This window comes from Vicia villosa, linkage group LG3, assembly GCF_029867415.1.
Source record: "Vicia villosa cultivar HV-30 ecotype Madison, WI linkage group LG3, Vvil1.0, whole genome shotgun sequence".
Taxonomy (NCBI): Eukaryota; Viridiplantae; Streptophyta; class Magnoliopsida; order Fabales; family Fabaceae; genus Vicia; species Vicia villosa.
This window is the reverse complement of record NC_081182.1, coordinates 126,683,224-126,689,039: the sequence shown is the minus strand read 5'-3', so window position 1 is coordinate 126,689,039 and position 5,816 is coordinate 126,683,224. Positions and strand designations below refer to the sequence as shown.

General features: G+C 40.5%; 1 non-coding gene across 1 annotated transcript; it reads left to right on the top strand.

Moving 5' to 3' along the window:
* Positions 1 to 4,529: 4,529 nt before the first annotated feature.
* Positions 4,530 to 4,636, top strand: LOC131593770 (small nucleolar RNA R71). The gene has a single exon (XR_009281151.1). It is a non-coding gene; the product is annotated as a small nucleolar RNA R71 (small nucleolar RNA).
* The last annotated feature ends 1,180 nt before the right edge of the window (positions 4,637 to 5,816 follow it).

Below are 5,816 nucleotides of genomic sequence, written 5' to 3'. Positions count from 1 at the left end.
GTTTTCGTAAGCGTCTTGTCTAAGTTCTTCTAATTCGTTTATGTCTAGAAGTCGTTTCTCACCAGCGGCAGTGTAGTTTAGGTTTAAGTTCTTAATGGCCCAATAGGCTTTATGTTCTAACTCTACCGGGAGGTGGCATGATTTTCCATAAACGAGTTTGAATGCGGTAGTTCCTATTGGAGTTTTGAAAGCTGTTCTATAAGCCCATAAAGCTTCATTTAGCTTGGTTGACCAATCTTTTCTAGATATAGCAACAGTTTTCTCCAATATTTGTTTTATTTCGCGGTTAGATACTTCTACTTGTCCGCTTGTTTGTGGATGGTATGGTGTAGCTATTCGATGATTTACTCCATATTTTCGAAGGAGTTTCTCAAGTATTCTTGAAATGAAATGGGACCCACCATCGCTAATTACTAGTCTTGGCACACCGAACCTAGGTAAGATGACATTTTTGAAGAGTTTGATAACTACTCGTGTATCGTTTGTAGGAGAAGCGATAGCTTCTATCCATTTTGAAACGTAATCGACAACTACGAGTATATATTGATTTCCAAATGATGACGAAAACGGACCCATAAAGTCTATTCCCCAGACGTAAAATATTTCAACTTCTAGAATGCCCTTTTGGGGCATTTCGTCACGTCTCGAAATATTTCCGGTTCGTTGGCATCTATCACAGTTTAGTACAGCAAAATAAACATCTTTCCACAGGTTGGGCCAGAAGAGTCCAGATTGAAGGATTTTGGCGCAGGTTCTAGATGTGCTATGGTGTCCTCCACACGGTGCAGAATGGCAGTGTGTTATTATACTTCCTATTTCTTCCTCGGGTACACAACGTCTAAAGATTCCATCGGGGCCTCTTTTGAAAAGGAGTGGGTCGTCCCAATAGTAATGTTTTAGGTCATGGAAGAATTTCTTCTTCTGTTGGTAACTTAGATCAGGAGGAAGCACACCAGCAGCTAGGTAGTTTACGAAATCTGCATACCAAGGTGTGTCAGAGCGGGCTAAAGCTATTTCTGCAAAGTTGTTGGTTTCAACGTTTGGATGGTATGGTTCTAATTCATTGGCTTCCAACTGAGCGATGAGTCTTTCATAAGGGAAATCATCGTCAATTGGTACTTGTTCGGGTTTCAGATTTTCCAATCGAGAGAGGTGATCTGCTACGACATTTTCAGTTCCCTTTTTATCTTTAATTTCCAAGTCGAACTCTTGTAATAACAGGATCCATCTCAACAGTCTCGGTTTGGCGTCCTTCTTGGTTAGAAGGTACCTAATGGCGGCGTGGTCAGTGTATATGATTATTTTGGCTCCTACCAGGTAAGAACGGAACTTGTCTAATGCAAATACGACAGCTAATAATTCTTTTTCTGTCGTGGCATAATTCATTTGAGCTTCGTCTAGGGTTCTACTCGCATAGTATATGACGTGTAGTTTCTTATCCTTTCTTTGCCCTAGAACGGCTCCTACAGCATAATCACTTGCGTCGCACATTATTTCGAAAGGCTCATTCCAGTCGGGAGGTTGCATAATTGGCGCAGAGATTAATGCTCGTTTAAGCGTATGAAATGCTTCAGTGCATTTATCGGTAAAAATGAATTCGGCGTCTTTCATTAGTAATTCAGTTAAGGGTTTGGTTATTTTAGAGAAATCCTTAATGAAACGTCGGTAAAAACCAGCGTGTCCTAGAAAACTTCTTATTTCTCTAACAGTTTTGGGAGGTTGAAGGTTTTCGATAATTTCGATTTTGGCTTTATCTACTTTGATCCCTCTATCAGATACGATGTGTCCAAGTACAATTCCTTGTCGAACCATGAAGTGGCATTTTTCCCAATTAAGGACTAGGTTTACGCTTATGCATCGTTTAAGTACCAATTCAAGATTCTCTAAGCATTTTTCAAAACTTCCTCCACAGACCGAGAAGTCGTCCATAAAGACCTCCATTATTCCATCTAGGAAGTCGGCAAATATTGCCATCATGCATCTTTGGAAGGTCGCGGGTGCATTGCAAAGTCCAAAAGGCATTCGTCTATAAGCGAATGTCCCATAAGGACAGGTAAACGTGGTCTTCTCTTGGTCGTCAGGGTGGATAGGAATTTGGAAAAATCCGGAGTATCCATCCAGATAACAGAAATGTGAGTGTTTAGCTAGGCGTTCGAGCATTTGATCTATGAAAGGTAAAGGGAAATGGTCTTTTCGGGTGGCTTTGTTTAGCTTCCTATAGTCGATGCACATTCTCCATCCAGTTTGGGTACGTTGCGCTACAGATTCGCCTTTTGCGTTAGTGATTACAGTAACTCCTCCTTTCTTTGGTACGACATGAACAGGACTAACCCATTTGCTATCGGATATTGGATATATTATTCCGGCTTCTAGCAATTTTTTGGATTTCCTTTTTAACCACATCTCTCATAATAGGATTTATTCGCCTTTGATGTTCTCTAGAGGTTTTACAATCGTCTTCGAGCATAATGCGGTGCATACAGAGGGAAGGACTTATTCCTTTCAGATCTGATATGTTATATCCTAAAGCGGTTGGGTATTTTCTTAGGATGGTAAGTAATTTTTCAGTCTCGGTTTGTCCTAAATCAGCGTTAACTATAACTGGTCGGTTTTGTTCTTCGTCTAGAAATTCGTATCTAAGATCGGTAGGCAGTGTTTTCAGTTCTATAGCAGGTTTCTTAGGTCCAGGTATAGGATCAGGAGTTAAAGCCAAACATTCACTCAGGTGGTCATCTTGATATTCCCCACGCCAGTTGTCATCTTCAAAGATTGGCGGTATAGGAATTTTTAGGATCTCGGTTTCCTTATTTGGTTCGGACTTTATTTCATTAACACACTCGTCGATTATGTCGGCAGAGCAGCATGTGTCAATTATAGAGGGTGCTTTTAGGAATTGGGAAAGAATAAATTCTATTTTCTCTTCTCCTACTTCGAAAGTAAGCTTTCCTCGCTTGACATCTATAATTGCACCAGCGGTTGCTAAGAATGCTCTTCCTAATATGATCGGGATGTTAGAATCTTCTTGGATATCCATAATGATGAAGTCAGTTGGGATGTAGAATTGACCTACACGAACAGGGATATTTTCTAACATTCCTACAGGGTATTTGACTGGACGGTCAGCTAGTTGAAGAGACATTCTCGTTGCCTTAAGCTCACCCAGATTTAGTTTCTTACAGGTTGAAAGAGGCATCAAGCTAACACTGGCTCCTAAATCGTAGAGGGCTTTCTCTATGATGGTTTTTCCTATTACGCAGGGTATAGAGAAACTACCAGGATCTTTCAGTTTTGGAGGCATGTTATTCTGGATGATAGCGCTACATTCAGCGGTAAACGTTACAGTTTCGTTATCCTCGAGTTTCTTTTTGTTTGATAGGATTTCTTTTAGGAATTTAGCGTACGAAGGCATTTCGGTTATGGCTTCTATGAACGGTATGGTTATGTTTAATTGTTTCAAAAGTTCTACAAATCTTTTAAATTACGCTTCGGTTTTTGATTTCGCTAATCTCTGAGGGTAAGGAATTGGTGGCTTATAAGGTGGTGGTGGAACGTAAGGTTTTTCTTTTTCAGGTTCCACTTCGTTGTTGTTCTCATTGGTCTTAGCAGTCTGATCATCGGTTGATGTCTTTTGGGTTTCCTTTGGCTCTTGTTGGGACATAGGTGCGTTTTGAGTTCTAGGATCAATGGGTCCATCGTAATTCGTTCCACTTCGTAGTGTTATCGTGTTCGCATGTCCTTTAGGATTAGGTTGTGGTTGAGCAGGAAACGTGCCAGCAGGGGCAGCAGTAGGTGCTTGTTGTTGGGCTACTTGTGAAATTTGAGTTTCTAACATTTTGTTATGCGTAGCTAAGGCATCTACTTTGTTCGATAATTGTTTTAGTTGCTCGCTATTGTGGATGTTTTGATTCAGGAAGTCCTTATTGGTTTGTTGTTGGGAAGCTATAAAGTTCTCCATCATGATTTCTAAATTCGACTTCCTAGGGGTGTTTTTAGTAGCTACAGGCGCTTTTTGGTAGCCAGGTGGTACATCAGGTGCTTGTCCAGGCGCGTACAACGCGTTGTTGTTTTTATAAGAAAAGTTCGGGTGGTTTTTCCATCCAGGGTTGTACGTGTTAGAGTAAGGGTTTCCTTGAGCATAGTTTACTTGATCAGATGGGACTCCAGTCAAGAGTTGACATTCGGCAACTACATGTCCAGTCAATCCACAAATCTCGCAGTTAGGTGTTACAGCAGCAGCGGTGGCTGATGGAGTGACGGTTAAGTTTTCGATCTTTTGAGTTAAAGCGTCTACTTTAGCGTTAACGCGGTCTATACCACTTACTTCGTACATTCCTCCTTTGGTTTGGGCTTTCTCTAGAGCGGCTCGTTCTCCACCCCATTGGTAATGGTTTTGTGCCATGTTCTCTATGAGGTTGTATGCTTCATCATGGGGTTTGTCCATTAGTGCTCCTCCAGCAGCGGCATCTATAGTCATTTTAGTGTTATATAGGAAACCACCATAGAAAGTATGGATGATCAGCCATGGTTCGAGTCCATGATGAGGGCATAGTCTAAGCATGTCCTTGTAACGTTCCCCAGCTTCGAAGAGTGATTCGTTATCTTTCTGGGTAAATCCGTTGATTTGACCTCTTAGCATAGCAGTTTTGCTAGGCGGGAAGTATCTCGCTAAGATTACTGTCTTCAATTCGTCCCATGTAGTTATGGAATTAGAAGGCAGGGATTGAAGCCACGCTCTAGCTCTATCTCTCAAGGAGAAAGGAAAGAGACGTAATCGAATAGCTTCGGAACTAACGTTGTTAGCTTTGACAGTGTCGGCATATTGCACAAACACAGATAAATGAAGGTTGGGGTCGTCTGTAGGGCTTCCAGAGAATTGATTCTGTTGAACAGCTTGGACCAACGAAGGTTTCAACTCGAAATTGTTCGCCTCAATCGCAGGTGGTGCGATACTTGAGTGCGGTTCAGCGCGCGAAGGAGCGGCATAGTCTCTAAGAGGACGAAGAGCAGCCATATCTAACTTTGGGGTGATTTGATTGATTTGATCAGTAAAAGTCAATTCCTGATTAATCGGAATTGGTGCTACTTCGGGAAGATTGCGAGCTTGACGTTTGACGTTAATGAAACGTTCGATCTCGTTAATTCGTTGTATTAAATCTCCTCCTTGTGAACGAGTATTTGGCATACAATCGTTCAGAAAGAAAGGAAAGAATTGCCCTAGTCTCTACGGTGTAACAGTGAGTTACGATATCGACTTAAATAGTCCCCGGTGTTATACCCCAAAAATTTGCCCGCATCTTTTTTCAAGAAAACTTCAATCTAAAAATTAAGAGTTTCATATAATCTTGGATTTTCATATCCTGATTTATGAATACTTGATTTTTAGAATTTTTTCTTATACAGTATTTTGGCTTGCTGTTGAATTTATTCTTACGCAAACGCCAGTTACTGTTTATTACTTCACACACGCTATTTATTTGATATTTATTTACAGATAAATAGTACTGACGCAATTGGTACAGAGTTAAATCTTTTGCAGGCGCAGAGTCCGGGATTCAGACTGTACTGGTAACAAGTAAATTATTATTAATTTTTGTTTCCCACTAACTTTTGTACTATATTCCATTATTTTCAAAATCTCTTTTCAAATCTCTTTTTCAAAAATCAAATCTTAACTTTATTCTACACATCTCTCTTTTTCCCAACACTATCATACACTTTCTTTCAAATCTTACTTCCACTCAAATTTTCCTTTTGTACGGAATCACTTCATTCCCCAACGTCTCTATCCCTCTTTTCATTCTATAAATACCTCTCAT